The 19,772-nt window shown below is 38.2% G+C and overlaps 1 protein-coding gene and 1 pseudogene across 1 annotated transcript in view; one reads left to right on the forward strand and one right to left on the reverse strand.

The window, feature by feature from the left end:
- Positions 1-19,772, reverse strand: part of SEMA3E (semaphorin 3E) — a 259,454-nt gene that overhangs the window by 140,946 nt on the left and 98,736 nt on the right. The gene's annotated exons all lie outside the window — the stretch shown is intronic.
- On the forward strand, positions 15,753-16,258 carry LOC136128478 (small ribosomal subunit protein uS9-like; annotated as a pseudogene).

The following is a 19,772-nucleotide window of genomic DNA, read 5'->3' on the forward strand; positions in this document are numbered from 1 at the left end:
TGAATCCAAGGAAACAGACAGAAGGCTGGCAGATGGCAGTGGCAAAAAGAGCTAGAGGGAGCGTGAGGGGGGAAACGAGCATCTGTGCTTCCTGTTCGGTGCACGCACTATGCACTCAGGGGTGGCTCTGCCTCTTCTTTATTTAGCAGTGGTATTCAGGACTCAGGAGCCTGACCGCCATCTTCCTGACTTCAACTTTTGGTGAGTTGGAGACTAAATAGTTTCTGCTTGTGTTTTTCACAGAGAAGAATGTTCCTAGGAGAGAACTGGTTTTTAGTTGAGGAGGAGAGAGGATGCAGGAAAGAGGTCAGTGAATGGAGGTGGGAGAGAATCATAGGGGTGGTACTTTAAAAAATGTAACAGAATCCCTATGAATAGAGAAGCTCACTACAACATGTTTCAACCCAACCAATCCATGGAAGTTCCTTTCAGGAAGGTAATCAAACAACTCACTCCTGTCAAATTTACTACCAGCTCTCCTGTCATGATCGTCTTTCCCTTTCAGTGGCATTTGTCCCGAGCCATTCTGCCATCTTGAACTCTGTCTACCCTTGGTTTTCCTGGTACTTTCTTAGATGTTCTTCACCCTCTCTGGGCAGGCACTCTGTCTCCCTGGATTTTTCTTCTTCAATGTCTTCATAAACAGTGATATCATTAAGGCCTTTCTCATCCTATGTATTTTCTTTTTCTGTCCCTACATTACATCTATGATTTCAAAAGCAGTTTTATCAAATTACAAGGAATAACATTGACGTATTTGTCTTTTTTAAGACTAAAAATTCCATTATGAGGGCAAATCCATGGGTAATCTTTACATTTCCATTGCCTGAGACCTAGAAGGTAACTAACTAGTCACTGATTTTTGAGTAAATAAACAACATACAATCAAAAAATAATAACTCATACACTCTTCTTTTGAGAAAATGCTTTAAAATCTCATTTTAAAATCCCATAAAAGAGAAAAATTATATTTGCTTCATCATGAGTGAAGTATGGAAACCTTTTATTTTCTGTTAAGTAAAATGATGTTACCCAATATTTTATAAATGACATAAACCAAGCAAACTGCCTTTGCACAAGTAGAACACAGCTTTGGAAAAAGTTACATTTTTGATTCCTACTTACCTAGGTCTGACTTACATAACTTGCAGGAATAGCTTTCCTTCCCCCTTAACAGAGAGGTCATGTCAGTACAGAAATTTACAAAATCTCTCATGCACTTATTTTCTGTGAATCCACCTGAGGTACATTAAAGGAAAGGATATTCTCAAATCTTCTACAACAGAATGAAATAGAAAGGCCAGAACTATCTCTAAGAAATCTGGACATAAAGTTCCAAAAGCTGAGAAATGTCTGATATCTGTGAGTTCTTACTCAAAGGAAAAAAGAATTCCAAGTTGTTTCATTACTCACCAAGTTAGCACTTCTAGGAATGCAGGGAACACAATCTGTGCAGTGGCCATGCCACATTCCTAGAAGCAGGTGGTGTGTTTTCTGAATTTATCCAGTCATTGTACATAACACAGAACTGTGGCTTTTTAAAGCTTGTCTTAGAACAAAGTTATTCCTAATAGGAATATATTTTCTTTCTTTTTGGTTTTCTTTTAATCACTGGATTTAATATTCTCTCTGATTTTTTTATCTGATTAATTTTCTACATGCATATCACAAATCCAACCTCCAACCCTCCACCAGTTGTCTTAGTTCTCTTTCAATACTACTCCATCAGATTCACTGCCCCGAAGAAATCTCTCTTGGACCCTCTGCCCAGAAGCCTCTTGGATTGGCTGTCCTCCCTTGGTGCACACACTCATTGTGAGATGGCCCATCACTCTTCGCTGGGGATTTCTTTTACTCCTTCCTGATTTGAATCGCCTCTTTCTAGATCTAACCCTTTGTTGCTTTATTCTCCTGTTATGGTGAGCACATCTTCAGTTTCTTAAGAAATAGTACATCAAGGTTAACTATTTGAAAACTTGCATGTCTAAAATTTATTCAACCACCTATGTTAATTGATATTTTGGCTAGATATAGAATTCTACACTGGAAAGTATTCTCCTCTGAAATTTGAATGCATTTTTCTGTTGCATCCTGGATTTAAGGGTTGAAGCTATGAAACTCTGAAAAGCATACAATCTGCTTATTTTCTCCAGAACCTCACAGAGTCTTCTATTTTTTTTCCCAGTGGTCTAAAATGTTATGATGACCTGCTGTGGTATGAGTTTGTTTCCATCCATTGTACTGGGCCCTCTCAATCTAGAAATAATTTCTTTAAGTCCTAAGAAATTTTCTTCAGTGACTTTATTGATAATTTCTCTTGCACATTCCTTATTTTCTCTTTCTTCAATACTTATGTTTTGAGCTTCTGAGTTGCCCCTAAATTTTCTTATGTTGTCTCACTTTTTCCATCCATCTTCTCTTTTTTTCCTCTACATCTAGGATATTTCCTTAACTTTAATTTTCAAAACTTTTAATAATTTTTATTCATCTCAGATTTTAAATTCAGGGAGCTGTTTTTTTTTTGTTTGTTTGTTTTTTTTGCAGTATGCAGGCCTCTCACTGTTGTGGCCTCTCCTGTTGCAGAGCACAGGCTCCGGACGCGCAGGCTCAGCGGCCATGGCTCACAGGCCCAGCCACTCCGCGGCATGTGGGATCTTCCCGGACCAGGGCATGAACCCGTGTCCCCTGCATCAGCAGGCGGACTCTCAACCACTGCGCCACCAGGGAAGCCCCAGGGAGCTGTTTTATTTTCTGTCCCTTTTAAAAATAGTACGTGATCCGGTTCCATGAATGCAGTATCTTCTCTGATCTTCATGAAGATCTTTTCTTTCTCTCAGCACATGCTCTGTTCCCTCCAAGCTCCTTTTTTTGTTATCGGTTTGTTTTTTTTTTTTTTTTTTTGGAACGCTACTTTTTGTTTTAGAAGCTTTCCTCAGCTGCCCAGTGGTCTTGAACTATATGTTTATATTCAAGAGGGGGCTTAAGAATGGAGGCTCTAAGACATGAGTAGGCCTTGCCAATTGGAGACCTTTGCTATGGAGAGAGTTGGTAGATCGTTGCTTTGAGGAGGCCAAGTATCAGTACGTTTCTTTAGACTGGTCATATTCCTTTACGAAGAATATTCCAATTGTGTTCCTGGAGGGCTGCCAGCAATCGAAAGCCTTAGGAGAAGAAGGACAAGCAGTTTTCAATCAATAGTGGGCTGGGGCTGGTGAGAACTCAATCGGAAGGACCGATTATGTGCATTATCTTCCTACTTTACATTCAGGGACATCATGTTGATAGCATGAAATTGGGCATGATGGTGCTATTTACACCAAGGAAATCAGCAAATGCTACAAATCAAGTAGACAGCTGGTTGTTGAACATATACCAGCACACTGCTGGTCTTAATATTTAGTCTTTCATCTGGTTCCACTGCTTTCAGTCTAGTCCTTCAGTGCAGAGATGCTCTGTTTTTCCTACTCCAAAGAAAACATTTCAATCTTCACAGAGATATGAGTGAGGAAGTGGCAGGGTTATACTGGATGAGACAGGAGATCTTGGGATTTAATGCTTATTAAACAGACTTCCAAAGTTTTGAATCCACTCTCATAGGTACTTGATGCTTCCAATGCCTGAAGCTTTGGGGGCTTCTATGCAATAAATCAGGTTACTTCTCGACTCGGGCTTCTGTGGGCTTAGGATATGGTTCTCTTGGTTATGCCAAGTCAATTACACTCACCCATGGGCTATTCATTTTCCAAAATTAAGCTGTTATTGCTTTCTGTCCCCTTTTTTGTGTAGTGGTTTGTGCCTTTAAAATCCTTTTATGGTAGTTTTAGGAAGATGGGGGAGCTTATGAAAATATAGGCACATATGTTATCGATCTTTATCTGACTATTTTTTTAATTAAACATTCGGAGTTTAAGTATGATAGCTTCCAATGTGACCTTATTTGGAATTAAGGATTTTGCACGTGTAGTCAAGGTAAGATTAGGTCATACTGGAGTAGGGTGGCCTCTTATCCAATGACTAGTGTTCTTACAAGAGGAGAGAAATTTGGACACAGAGACACAGGGAAGAAGGTCATGTGACAGTGAAGGCGAAGAACGCAAGCCAAGGAATGCCAAGGATCACCAGCAACTACCAGATGCGAGGAAGAGGAAACGAAGGATGCTTCCTTGGATGCTTTAGAGGGAGCATGGCTTTGCCAACACCTGAATTTTGGACTTCTAGCCTCAAGAATTGTGAGAGAATAAATTTCTGCCGTTTAAAGCCACTCAGTTTGTGGTACTTTGTTAAGGTAGCTCTAGAAAATTAACACAACCTCCAATACTCTGCTTCCAAGGCTTTTGCTTTGCTCTTTCCTTGGAGTGAGCTGGCAAAGAGCGAAAAGGAAGACTAGGCAGTCCGCACTTATATAACCTCTCCATCATTAAGCCCTGATCCTATGGAGGATACGATGCTTAGTTCCCTTCTTCTGCCTACATCGCCCAGTTACCTCAGGTATTCAAGAATCAATGTTATAACTAGTGCAAGGACCTCAGAAATATACGTTCAAATCTACCTGCGCTTAAACACTGAAAAGCTACATGTGGCAGACATAAAATAGCAGCCTTTTGGTTTAAAAATTTCACCCTTGAAATTTAGAAAGTTTAATCTTAGTTGGTAGCAAAGACCAATAATTTCAATGATTTCTTGAGCTAAGACAGCATTTTTACTATATTTTTTTGGTCAGAATCAGATATATTATGAATATTTACACAATCCTTTCAATGAGTTTTTAAAATATTTTTACTTTTGGTCATTAGTGATGGGAGAGTACAAACTATATCATTTGTAGAAATTATTATAAAAATATTTACACAGTGACGGGCTTCCCTGGTGGCGCAGCGGTTGAGAGTCCACCTGCCGATGCAGGGGATACGGGTTCGTGCCCCGGTCCAGGAAGATCCCACATGCTCTGGAGCGGCTGGGCCCTTGAGCCATGGCCACTGAGCCTGCGCTCCGCAGTGGGAGAGGCCACAACAGTGACAGGCCCACGTACCGCAAAAAAAAAAAAAAAAAAAAATTTTACACAGTGATTATATCTAGAACCTAAGTTTTCTACTAAAGGAATTGAGTAAATATAGATGTGAGTGGTTAAAAGAAGAAAAACAGAAAGAAAGTAAAAGAATAAGTTGTGATGAGGCAGGGACCCTTAAAAGAAAAACAACTTATAACCCCTGTCTATGCATATGATGAAAATGACTCTCTAATTTATATTTAATTACTGAACTTATGTAATTATATGCTTACATATAGTTTTTGTCATAGTTCTTACTGCAATGCTCTTTTTTTTTTTTTTTTTTTTTTTGGTGGTATGTGGGCCTCTCACTGTTGCGGCCTCTCCCATTGCGGAGCACAGGCTCCGGATGCGCAGGCTCAGCGGCCATGGCTCACGGGCCCAGCCGCTCCACAGCATGTGGGATCTTCCCAGACCAGGGCACGAACCCATGTCCCCTGCATCGGCAGGCAGACTCTCAACCATTGCACCACCAGGGAAGACCCCATAATGCTCTTTTTGATAAGACAAAAATAATTGTCATCTAAGTTAACATAATGAAAAGATGGAGTATAAATGAAGTACAAATAGTCTCTACATAATATTCATTGTAAAAACGAATCTTAAGCAAAGGAGCTCTTAAGCGTTTCTAACTAGGTACACTCAAAAATTTAAAAACATCTTGAAGGATGAAAAAACTAAGTATCAAAAATCACAAGTATAATGTCCAATATTTTCATTTCTTTCTCCAAAGTCAAAATTGCACTGCAGTATTATCAGGGATCAAATAGGAGCTTTACTGAAACTGAGGACATAGTTTAAGACTAACTAGCGTGAACCACCAACTGGGCCTTGAAAATCGGTGAAGGAATAAACTGCTAACTACAAACTATAAGATATTATTATCAAAGCATCAAGTTTGTCATAGATAAATATTATAGCCAAACTTCCTTCATAATTAAATCAATTCCCTATTCATTTTCTTATTAAATACTCACTCAATAATCTATAAAGGCCAAAAAAAAGGCTGAATAAGTAAAATCCAAGACCTCGTTATAAAAGCTACTCCCGTCCAGACATTTAACTGTTTTAACGTTTTTGCTTAAACTCCATTTGCAATGTATCACCTATAAAATAAATATCTAACGTGATTAAGTTTTTAAGTTCTTTTTTAAAAAAATCTTTAAAACAAATACATTTTCAGAGACTATTAGAAGGATAAGATATAATAAAATACAAATGAAATGGCAGTGATTTATTACTCTTCTCTATCTTCAGAGAGTCTTTAAAAAAAAATGTTTTTTTAATGAACCATACTGTAAAAGGGCTTAAAAATGTGAAAAATACACTCAAGTGGAGAAGTAAATACTTCTTAGATAATGAGAGTGTTATGTCCTTACAAAAATCTTCCAAACGTGGTCTGAGAATAGAAGGGCACTCAAGTCGCCTATTCTACCCTCATGAAGAGTTATCTTTCTGGTAGAGTATTTCAAATCATCCACATAGTGGTCACTGGAATGTAACATAAGTGTTTTAAATAGTAACTAAAGAATTTTATAACTGCCAGTAGAAGCAGCTCTTCAAATAACTAGAAAATTATATTCCTGATCAAAGGGAAGAAAGGCTATTTCTCCTCTACCACGGAGCAGTGTAACTTGGGATATTCTATGGCCTAAAACTGTACTGTAGTGGTTTCCTCAATATATCTGTTTTTGTTTGCCTGTGACTTGACTTTCCTGCTAAGGGTGAGTGATTCAGAAAGCCATTTTCCAAGGTATATAAGAGTTAATAGCTTCTTTCCATACTCTAGATAACTGGTAGAAAATTGAGTTCTGTCAAAAACTAGTAAATATGTTTTACAAAATAATATCAATATATGAGTATATGGTAAAGAGGTTCAATTTCTCATGAAGAAACTAGATCCTGCCTTCAAAAAGATTCACAAACATTTTGTGCCGACAGGTGATCTATGCAATACAAAGGGTTTTTAATCCTAGACTAGGCTGTGGTTAGGTGATCAGACCATTCACTACTGGACTCTAGCTAGTAGATCTAGAATTTACTATTACCTGGAAAGGGGTCAGGAGAAAACTCAACAGGGTGATAAAGACCCATCAGTGTGTCAGGAATCCATGGAACAGAAATGCTAGGCAGGGATATAGAAGCAGAAAGCAAGTTTTAGTATTCTCTCAGTGATAGAAATTCAACCTTAAATGGAGTATTTAAAAAAAAAGGATTCACGTGATTGTTAAGTATATTGGGGTAATTCTCAACGTCAAAGGAATAGGAACTTTAGGGATTGAAATCAGGAACTCTACACTAGCGCTCTCTTTCTCTTTTTTCCTCGCCCTCTACACACTCATTTCTGATTTTATTTTCCTCTCTCCATCTGTTGTCAGACCCACTCGGTATGATGGAGAAGAGCTGCAATCAGGCCCAAGGCTGGACTGTAACTAGAGAGACCCTTTGCAACCCACCGAAAACTACTCTTCCACCACAATTTCAAAGAATTAAGGGTTATAACTCTGATTATCCTGACATGCATCTCATGCTCACCCTCTGAAACTAATTTGTATTTAGGGGCATAGAGTACTGTGATGGATCAATAAGTCAAAAATAGTGGAGAGATTTTTAGATATCTTGAAAGTCAGCCTCTCCATAAGTACATGGACTCAGGAGTAGCTCCCTAAAGAAAAGGACTTACCCTTAGCTGAAAAGGGAAATGGGACCACGACTACCACATCCCCGTCTACTGGATGAGCAAAAGGAAAAGACTGTTTATTTGAGATTATCTAGATGTCCAAGCCTTTCTTTAAAAATACTAGGAAGCGGGGCTTCCGTGGTGGCGCAGTGGTTGAGAGTCCGCCTGCCAACACACGGGACATGGGTTCGTGCCCTGGTCCGGGAAGATCCCACATGCAGCGGAGTGGCTGGGCCCGTGAGCCATGGCTGCTGAGCCTGCATGTCCGGAGCCTGTACTGTACTCTGCAACGGGAGAAGCCACAGCGGTGAGAGGCCCGTGTACGGCAAAAAAGAAAAAAAAAAAAAAATACTAGGAACCGACACACTTTCTTGTTGGTGATCTGAAAGTGTTACTGTAATAGGGAAGAACAAATATGACTCCATATTAGGGCTGTTTCTTTTACTTTAACCTTTGTATTCTATTGCTTTTGCTACCAGTTAAGAATGTTGGGATTTCCGTGGTGCTCCAGTGGTAAAGCATCTGCCCTCCAATGCAGGCGACGCAGGTTTGATCCCTGGTCGGGGAACTAAGATCCCACATGCCATGAGGCAACTAGGCCTGCACACCGCAACTACTGAGCCCACGCGCCTCAACTAGAGAGCCCACGTGCCACAAACTACAAAGCCTACGTGCCCTGGAGCCCGTGCACCACAACTGGAGAGAATCTCGCACGCCACAGCTAGAAAGAAGCCTGCACACCACAATGAAGAGCCCACACGCCGCAACGAAAGATCCCCCATGTCGCAACTAAGACCCGACACAGCCCCCCAAAAATAATTAATTTTTTTTAAAAAAGAATGTTGCCTATAGCCTGAAATATACAGGATAGCCCATTCTCAAGGCTTTGACCTTTAAGGGTATAACACTTTTCCATTCACAGAGAGATAAAAAGCTGTAGAACAGAGAGTAACACTTGTCTTGTTGGAGGTTTACAGGAACATCAGTGACCTGACTTACATGGACAGCTGTAAGAACAAAGGATTCCTACACCAAGAAGTTCTCAACAACCAACCACGCCCCTCCCTCACCTTGCCTTTAAAATGCTTTGCTGAAACAGCTTCAGGGAATTCAGGGTTTTTTGGAGCGCTAGCCACCGGACTCCTTGCATGGCCCTTCTCTACTCCGAACTCTGACGTTTTCAATTTGTTTGGCCTCACTGTACGTCAGGCACAGGAACTTGCATCCAGTAACACTATTATGATAACTACTCAAGTAAGAATTTCTTGGAAATTCTTAAGCAAGGTGGGTTGCTTTTCTACCACTACATATTAGAGTAGAAACTTTTAATATCAGATGTCCTGCTGCTAGGATAGGACCTTCAAAGATGCCCTGCATCCATGTTTAATAAAGAATTAGCCTCTGTTTTGTATACCATAGAAATCACAATTCTCAGATCATTATATCAGAAGAATGCTTCTGATTTCTTGTAATCTGTATTTTTATCTAGTATCATGCAGTGCACTGTGAAAGGCCTTATTTAGACTGCCTGTGAACTTAATATATGTTAATTAATAAAACTGAATGATTTTAAACATGTTCAAAAAAAAAGATGCACCTTAGTCCCACCTGCCAGTTCCTGTTGGCTAGTTCTATGACTAGTCCACACGTAGTAGTTCTTTCTTACCACATCCTAGCCCTCATTCATCTGTCACCTGCTAAGTCATGGGTCCCCTGAACAGGTAGAAGGTACATTCACATTTGTGTCTCCCACAGTGGGTTTCATCACAGGGACGGGTTCCCAGGAGATGTTTGCCAAACACAATATATGATCAGATGTTCTATTCTAGGTAGAAGTTTCCAAGAGGTAAAGAAAGAGAAGTCATTGTAAATTGGCTCTTAATTAAATGTTTTAAAAAATGAATGAAAACCAAAAGAGCAAACTAGATTTGATTGAGAAAAACATTATACAGACAGACATTACAGATAAAATGTTATGTACTTTCTTCAAACTTTTTCATTACATATTAGGACAAAAATATAGAAAGAAAAAAATTAGCATAATTGGAAAGAATTGCCATTTTTCGTACATTTTTAGTATCCTGTTTCATTACTTTAAAGTTTCAAGTAAATTGTAAAAGATAAAGATATTACCTTGAAACTTAGTCATGTATTTTTCAAAATAAGATCAACATACTTACTTATATCCTAAAAATTCTTACTTAAAATTATTAAATATAGGTATTTTTCAATATGTATAAACACCTTATCAGATTTGAACTCAGGTTTTATTCATCCATACCTACTATGTGCTGCCAACTTTTCTGGGTCCTGGGAATAACGCAGTGAGCAAAAAGGATAAAGTCTCTGTTCACATGAACTTACATTTCAAAAGACACAGATACAGAGTTCATGTTGTGAATTGCTCACTACAAGCTTCCTGTCACTATTCTAAGGGCTTCAGAGGTATTACCTTGCTTATTCTCTACAATAGCCCTACAGGGCGGGTCATATTATTTTCTCCATTTTACACTTTAGAAAACTGAAAGGAAAGTTTAACTTATAAAAGGTCTTAAACACCCAGTAGCAGAGTTGAAATATAACCCAGGTTATTCTGGCTCAAAATGTGTCTCCTGAACCACTCTGCAATACTGCATCTCACCATAAACAAATATAAGAAATATATGTTCTTAATATTATCTTTATACACATAGACGATAACTAGTCAATGACTTGCTCATAAAAAGTAACAGGACTTATTTCTTCAAAAGTATTTGTCACCTGTAGAATTTCAGTCCCCAGTGTCTCAGCTCTCCTGCCTGATGTCTCCTTTACCAATCTCAACTCCAGGCCTTAACAAACAACCTTACTCCTTCCTTCTCTGCTTCAGTTGTGACAATAAGCGCTGTGACGTGCACTGGGGACATCTTCTTTTCGGAAGAAAGGAATTTACTTCCACAGTTGTTGAGCATGCTGCCAACAGAGTTCAGCAATCAGCCCATCCAGGAACTCTCTCAGCTAGAGAGAAAGGGAGCCGCTTTGCCCAAGGTCCAGCCCCTTCCCAGGGTGGCCTCTACCCTATGCCTGACCCATGTGGGGGTAAAATGCAGGTTGACTCTGAAAGATCATCCCAGTCTCAGAGCTCCTCCCACATCAGGCTGAGGTCACAGTTGAGACTGCATCTCCATCCAACCTTGTCTGACCGCCCACTCTTGGTTTCCCCCTTCCCTTCCATATGTGTCCCTCCGAAAAGCACTCTCTAATAAACTCCCTGAATGCTAATCTCTCTCAGAGTCTGCTTCTCAGGGAACCCAGCCTGCAATACTCCCCACTATTAATCCCAACGTTTCAAATTTCCATTGGGACAGAAACCCTACAGGTGATATAAAATATGTCAGATTATGGATCAGTGTCACAGAGAACACAATAGAAACAAGCTTCGTTTATGGCCTTTATTTATGAAGTATAAATGGGATGCAACTCTATCAAATGATAAACAGAAGCAAAGGGTCACTCTGTGTTCATTCTTTTATTCTACAAAGTGCTCTCCTATATTTCATTGCAGTACTGCATTCGTATGTACTCTTTTATCCTTCTTGTAAAATTAATTCTAGTTATCCTAGTTACTTTAATTTTTTTGTTGTTGTTTTTTTTTGTTTTTTTTGGTACGCGGGCCTCTCACTGTTGTGGCCTCTCCCATTGCAGAGCACAGGCTCTCGGGCGCGCAGGCTCAGCCGCCATGGCTCACGCCCAGCCGCTCCGCGGCATGTGGGATCTTCCCAGACCGGGGCACGAACGCGCGTCCCCTGCATTGGCAGGCGGACTCTCAACCACTGCGCCACCAGGGAAGCCCTACTTTAATTTTTATGGTCCTGATTTCCACATCTCTAAATCATTTTGGTCCCTCTAAACTACTCTACAGTATAGTTACTGGCACAAGAGTTGTCCTCCCTGAATTTTTTTTTTCTTTTCATTATCCCCAAGAGATGAACAAGAGAGCATACCAATTACACATGTCAATTTGCATCGCTTTTAGGGAAAATGTTCATGTTGATTTATGAGATACTTTAAATATTTATTTTGGATAAATGTTTTTAATATCTACTAAATCCTGTATTCAGAAGTATAATACTTTTATGATAGTTGTTTGGGTTACGCTTCCATAGAAAATACTGCCATTTTAACCTGAAACTAAATAAGCATTATTCACAGGGTGTTTCTCAGTCTCTGAAAGAGATCAAAATACCTCATTTCTTTTTTGTTGTTTCTAATTTTCAAGATAGCAATAAATAAAAATGACCATGATATCCTAGTGGAAGAAATTAGCATTGTACAAAATATTTACAATTTAAACTAAAAGAATGTATTTATTGGTTGACAGGCAGTATCACAACCAATGCGGAGATTTTCTTTATGGACTTTTCCAGTCCAGTCCTGATGCTTTTTGTCTCTGCTGCCTTAGGCACGTCATCTAACTTTTAAGCTTCAATTTCTCCTCTGTAACATCAGCAATCTACTTTGTCTAACTTTATAGAGTTTTTATGAGCTATCAAATAATATGCTACAAAACATAAAAAATCAGAAAATACTGTATAAACACATGAACTAATAATAATTCCACTGAAAAAGAGAATGATGGGTCACACAGTAGTTGTGTTATACAAAACCAAACCACCCAGTTGCCTAAGTGAACTTTAAAAATGTACCTACAAGTTATTTGGCATGTCGATCATATCTTAATGCCCTAGGGGCTGTGCTTACTGACGCTCAGGTCAGCCTCCTTCTAAGTCTTCTGTGTTTTAGTTTCACTGCCTCGACATTTTTGCTTTTATGACCACAAATCGGGAAATCGCACAACTTCTCTAGGTCAGCACATTTTGTCATTTCACTGATGCAGTGCACTCAGCGATGCATTAACTTCTCTAATTCTTATTTCTTTCCTGAGCTCTAAAGTTAATACTGTACCTTTCAACTGGGGCTGGTTAAATAAATCATGGAAGAATCATAACATGGAACACCATATAGCCATTAAAAAGGAGGAGGAAGTTTTATTTGTCGTATGTGGAACAATTTCCAAGACATATATTTTTAATTCAAGATTCTAGTCGGTATAAAATAACTCCAATGTGTCTGTGGAAATATATATGTTCCACATTAAATACATACTAAATTATGTATATTATTATAAGTTGTATATATTTCACATATATAATATACAGTGGATTCATGTGTGTATATATACATTATACACACATGTCTATAAATACACACAAACATTTCTCCCTGAAATTACCATGGATTTTCTTAAAGAAAGGAAATTTGGTATTTGCACTTATATGAAAAGTTTTATTTTGGCATACACAATCAATAAAAATATAAGAATCAACTTCTCCTAATATCTGCCTAATATTATAACTTTTATTATTAAAAATGTAAGGTTATCATTTTGTTTATTCCAGTATAAATATTTATTTCTATTTTGTAGGAAAAGCAAACAAGTTGAGAATATTATTATATCTTACTTTGTTTTAAGCAACAAGTCATTGTGTGTATTTATGCTTCCTGATTGGAATATTCTTAATATAGATGTCTTCAAAAATCTATATTTTTGTTTCATGTTTATATGAGATTTATTTACTTATTTAAAATTTATTTTCCAATTTAGAACAGACACTAAGTATGAAAATGCATACATTTAAAGATGCCAAAATATGTTACTTAACAAATATTTTTCTTCTTTTTTAGTGTAAAAATTATGGGGGAAAGAATTATTTATTTTCTCTTGGATTAATCTGAACCACCTTAAGACATAAGGTTGGCACCTATAAAAATAACTTCAGGATAAATATTTGCATTCCACTGTTCCATATGGGCATCCTCAGGAGATGCGACATTTGGCTTCTGGCTCTCAAACCAACACGTGATAAACGTGACTTTTAAAATTAGCCTGTATTGCTGATTGTTATTTCTTCTGGGTAAAAGCATGGACAAATTAAGGAAATCTGAAGGAGATATTTCAATGCAGAAACTTAAGATAACACTTAAGAATACAAATCAGGGATCTTTTTAGAATGTAAGGTATCTTTATTTTTCTTGTTATATCCTTTGACTTTTTTACTTTGAGGAAATGGAGGTAGGAAGCTAGCCTCACATTCTAGAAACTATGAGTTAATCAACATCGACAGATTTAAGAATTTAGGAAACCTGTGTTCAATTGCCTTTCCTCTCCAGAAATGAATATTCTCAAAGCAATTTAACATCTCTCTCCCCAACTAGAGCATGAACTTTATGAGGGCAGACACCAAGTCCACCTCATTCTACTTTTAGACAGAAGCACTTAGTAAAGTGACTGGCACATAACACAAATTCAATAAATAGTTTCTGAAAGGATGAATGAATCAATGCATGAAAGGATGGCATAATAACATACAGGAAGGTGTAACCTTTTCTTTTTGAAGAAAAAGAAATTTGCTCTGATGGAAACAATCTAACCCGGAATCTTGAAACCTGGGATCAGTTTCTTCTCTGCACCTATTCTGACTAACTTACTTTCAGTACTTGTGTTTCATAAGAAAATAAATACCCTAAAAGGGGACAGATGATTGTATATAATTTTGAAGTCCTTTCCAGTTTTTAGATAAAACCTGGGTAAAATTATGATCTGTCTGAAAAAACAAAATGCAATAAATGTGAGGCTACAGTCTTGCTTTGACTATTTATGTTCATTTGTTAATGAACTACCATGTGATCTGTAATGTAAGGAACTCTCATCAGAGCTTCTGTCTTATAACTTTAATGAAGATGAATATTAAATCCTGAACATAAGTTGATTAATTTTACATGGTTTTCTCATTCACCCCTACAAATATCTAGGATTTCCCCAGCCCTCAAACAGAAATAACTATACCAATAAGCTATTTCACAACCACTTCCTTCTGTATGTTTCCCTCCTGCCCCTCCACCTGTTTAACTGCCTCTACCTGAATTTCCCTAGGGCATCATGTACAGTCCCAGGATTTACAACCTAAAAGGGAACCTCCCCTTTCTCACTTCAATTTATGTTTAAGTCACAAGTGGAAAGAAAACAAGCAAGTTCCAGAGGCAGAAGAGGAACAATTAAATGCTACACAGATCCTTCATTTGAGACTCCACAGCCCCTACTGTGCCTCAGCCTGTGCTATTGCACTCTACTGGGAAGTTACCTCCCGCTGAAACTTCCTTCCCTTTTGTTACTATGCTTAACTGAGATTTGAATAATTGAAAAGGAGCAGGAGAAGAAAAAGTAGGGAGTTACTGGAACTCCTGTCCTCAGATGGCAGAGGCAATGGGGCTGGGTAAGGTCCTTCCCTACTGCCATTGTCCTAAAGAGGAGCTCACTCTCCTTGCTAATATCCACGACTGCGTTTCTGCAAGGGCCTCTTGCCTCTGGAGTTCTCTTTACTCCAAGTGCTACTGACAACTCAATACTGTTCTATGTAACATACTCCAAGGAAAGACAAGGCAGCTCCCCTTTTAAACCTTTTAAATCTATGCTGGCAATTCTAGGAAATTCAGGGCAGCTTTCAAACTTTTTAGACCACGTCCACAGGTAACAAACAGATTTCACTTCGGAGCCATTAGACAGGTTCATGTCATATATCCGAAAACAAGGTTTCACAAAACAATACTATGTGCAGTACGCACTGATATTTTCTGATTTATTTTATCCCATATTAAAAAAACAAAACAAAACACTGGCTGGACCAATTAAATCCCAATCTTTTGGAGTAAGACTCAGGCATCAAGTTGTTTTCGCTTTTTGTGGGGTTTTATTGTGGGTTTTTTTGGTTTGTTTTTGGCGATTTTTTTGGGCATTGCCCAGGTGATTCCCATGTGTAAATAGCTTTGGGAACCACCTTTCTAAAGGATTTTCAGGTGGGCCTCTTGGATTTTTGAGGAATATGGTCTTATCACTTGTAAATAATAATAGTTCTCTCTTCATTTAAAATCACTGTATTTCTTAATTTTGTTTCTTGTTTTACTGTATTACCCAGAATTTTTAAAACAATGTTAAACAGTAATAAAAACAAGCATCTATTAAACAACAACAAAACTGGCCTTTTCCCGTTGCGGCGCTGCCCAGTGAGGAACTCTTGTCTACGTCCGCAGCCGTGCAGCCCTCTGCAGTCTGTGCAGTCTTCCGACACAAGGAAAAGGCCACAGCCTCCGTCTCTCGCTGCAAACCGGACAAAGAGCTCACCGAGGTGAAACACGCTGCCGCAAGGCAACGACCGGAACCGCTTCTGCTTCTGAAAGAGCGATTCGGGGGCGTGGTCGTGCGTGCCGGCGTAAACGGTAGTGGTCTCGTGACCCAGATTTACCCAATCTGCCAGTCCATCTCCAAAGCCCTGGTGGCGCAGTACCAGAAATTCGTGGATGAGGCTTCCAAGAACATCAAAGACATCCCCATTCAGTAAGACCGAACCCTACTGGTGGCTGACCCCTGTCGCTGCTAATTCAAAAAGTTCGGAGGCGCGGGTGCCCATATGCGCTACCAGAAATCCTACCGATAAGCCCTTCATGAAGATCGGAGTTCGCCATTTGTAAAAAAACAATGGTTGTGGGATTTAAGGTTTAAATTAAATCCTAAATCCTGTGACCTACAAAATTGATTGCACACTCTATTAAACTCGCAATTTGTAAGCCAACTGAGGTAGAGCAGGAGTTGGCAAACTATGACCCATGGACCAAATCAGATCCGCCATCTGTTTTGATTAAGTTCTACTGGTGCACACCCGCACCCAGTGTTTTAATTTGTTATCCATGGCCGCTTTCCTGCAACAGTGGCAGAGTTGAGTCAATGTGACAGAGACAGTAGGACTCGCAAAGTCTAAGCTATTTCTTATCTGACCTAGAGAAAGTTTGCCTACCCCCCTTTTATAAAACAAGTATTTTAACTTAGGAGGGGTGGAACTGGGGGCAGAAGCAAAGAGGTTAGAAAAGAATCAGGATGCAAATCTTGAATGGTCTTGTATGTTAAGCTAAGGACTGGATTTTATCCCAGGGGCAGTAATGAACCATTTCCATGTAGGAGTGACCCTTTTTTCTGATCAAGTCTCCAGCTGGGTTCTGAAACTTTGAAAACAGAGCACGTTAGGCAGGGATGAAACTGTCTTGTTCCTTGAGCATTTCTAGGCTCCAATAGTTGATGTTCCCTGTGGATCTGCTAAACGTACACTTAGCCTTTGCTTCTCTTTGACTATGAAACTGCTGGAATTTATAATCTTCCTATTTTTGGATTAAAGACTCCTGCCTCAGTCTCATCAGAGGATTTCATAACTCTGGACTATATTCAGTGGGCATTCTGGCTCCACCTAAAGGTGGCTTTCCTCTGTTCTCTAAGGAGAGGTGGTGGCGTGGGTCAACCATGCTTCCTGCCTGAAGCTGCTGTGGTTTTGACGGTGCATAAAATAAGCAGCAAACCCATTAAAGGTGGTCAAGAGACCAGTAAAAAAGTAAAGCCTTTTTTTTTTTTTCCAGCAGGTAATGCTTAATTCATTCATCAAACTGACACAGTAAACATTTACACTATTCATCTATCCATCAAATATGTTTTGCTTTAAGTAAACATAGCAACCATACAGTTCTTAATGGCAACTTAGATTCTATTCATGCTTGCTTCAAAGACAGCACTGAAAAACCTGTTGTTGACCTTGAGAATGATTACTAAAGCCCTACTGGCCTGATGCTATAATTTAAAGGTGACTTTTTATATCTTTTCATATTCTAAAAGGTATGATAAGAAAAATATGCTTCAGGCAAAAGGTCTCAGTTAATTATTTTAATGTTTTATTTTATTCACCAGCTGGGTTTTATTAACCGAGGTTAGAAAAAAAAAGGAAGATCTTCACAACATGTAGTATAGTAGGTAAATGTACATAGCTTAGAAATAAAGGTCCTATAAGGCTTATGAAAAGTTTATGAAAAGATTTCTAAAAGAAAAAATTTCCAAACCTAAATTATGGTTAAATCTGCATTATAAAGTAAGTAAAGGTGGTTTCCAAAGAGAATGGTTATGTGTCAAAAGTGAGATGTGAAGAATGCAGAAAGATTAATAAAACCAAGCAGGATCTCATTAATCAAACATCCCCAAGTGGAAGAACTGATTTGACTTGAATTTGCCTCTATATACACCAGTGATGGAATCTGCTTTTTTTGTGAAGCAGCCAAAATGTCATCTTGATAAATGGGGTAATTCAAAAGTACCTACTCTGTTTTTTTTAATACGTAGATGAATGTACATAGTAAAACGAAGATTAGTTATTTGTTAAAAATCGAAATAAAGCTTTGATCACTTTGACTAAGAAGATTTGATTCTTTTTAATGAATTGACCAAATAAAATTTTTAAACTGAATCTCTGTTCAAAGGATTGAACATAACAGGGAAATAACCACAACATCGAATGATTTTAGTTTACCAGGAGTACATCTTAGATTAATTAAAACTAATATCTGTTACGAATATCATATTTAGGGCTTCGAATAACAAGTTATAAAAATAATGTAATTACCTATATATTTCAGTCCTGATATGAAAGTGCTTTAAGAATGATTAGGTTAATGTTTCATTTATATGGCACTTTCTCTCCTGAATCGTTTGAAAATTATGGTAAATATTTATGTCCAAGGCCACCTAAAGGAAAACAAAACAAGTAAAGCAAGTAATTAAAAAAAAAAATCTTGCCTATAAAACAGTTATCTAATAACCAGTTGAACTGAGGTAGTTTAAAAAACCACCACAAATACAATTTGGGCATATTATTGCCAAACGAATATAAACATCCAGAAACAATACAACAACAAAAAACCAGTATTCCTATTATAGTTAATAATATCCCCAGTGACAGTGACCTCTTTGGCAACCTGGTAAAGAAATAACTATTATGGCTAATTTTATCACAGGTTTTCTGTGAAAATGTCTAGTATTTAGTTTCTGTTTTATTCAAAGTTATACATTGCTTTAGATTGAATTTTGTCCCCCCACCCCAAAATTCATATGTTGAAACCCTCACCCTTGATGTGACTTATGTGGACACAGAGCTTTTGGGAGGTAATTAAGTTAGAGGAGCTGATAAGAGTGGGCCTTAATCCAGTAGAATTGGTGGCCTTATAAGAAAAGAGAAAGAGATAAACAACAAGGACCGACTGTACAGCACAGGGAACTAATTCAATATCTTGTAATAACCTATAAGGGAAAAGAATCTGAAAAAGAATATATATATGTAACTGAATCATTTTGCTGTACCCCTGAAACATTGTAACTCAACTATACTTCAATTTTTTTTAAAAGTAGCATTAAAAAAAAATGAAGAAGAAGAAGAGAAAGTGAGAGATCATCTCCCTCCTACCTCTCACCATGTAAGGGGACACAGAGAGAAGGAAACAACTAAAAGCCAGGAAGAAAGTGCTCACCAGAAACCAAATCTTGATCGCCTCCAGAACTGTGAGAAATTAAAAAATTTCTGTTCTTAATCTATCCTGTCTGTTGTTTCCTGTTATAGCAGTCCAAACTAAGACATACATGTTCACAGTTTAAATAATCAAACAGTTCTTCAGTATTTGTTATGAAAAATAGCCATGCCTCCACATTGCAGCTCTCCCACTCCAATTCCCAATCCATAGAGCAGGGGTTCTTATCTAGGGTAAACCAAGCCCCCGCTCCCACCCCTCCAGTGGCCATTTGGTAACGTCTAGAGACACATTTGGTTATCAAAAATGGGGGGAGAAAAAAAAATGGGGGGAGAGAGGGCTACTATTAATATCTAGTGGGTAGAGGCCAGTGATGCTTTGAAACATTCCACAATGTATAGGACAAAGAATGTTGTGCATTCCACAATGCACAACAAAGAATGATCTGGCCCCAAATGTCAATCATGCCCATGTTGAGGAACTCTGCCTTAGAGGCAATCACTTTTATGCTACAACTTTTTTCATGTTTATCTTCAAATCTCTAAATAATATGGTCATTTTCCTGCTTCTTAATATTTCTTTTAAGCAGCTTTATTGAGGTATAATTCACATACCATA

This window comes from Phocoena phocoena, chromosome 9 (genome assembly GCF_963924675.1).
Source record: "Phocoena phocoena chromosome 9, mPhoPho1.1, whole genome shotgun sequence".
Lineage (NCBI taxonomy): Eukaryota > Metazoa > Chordata > Mammalia > Artiodactyla > Phocoenidae > Phocoena > Phocoena phocoena.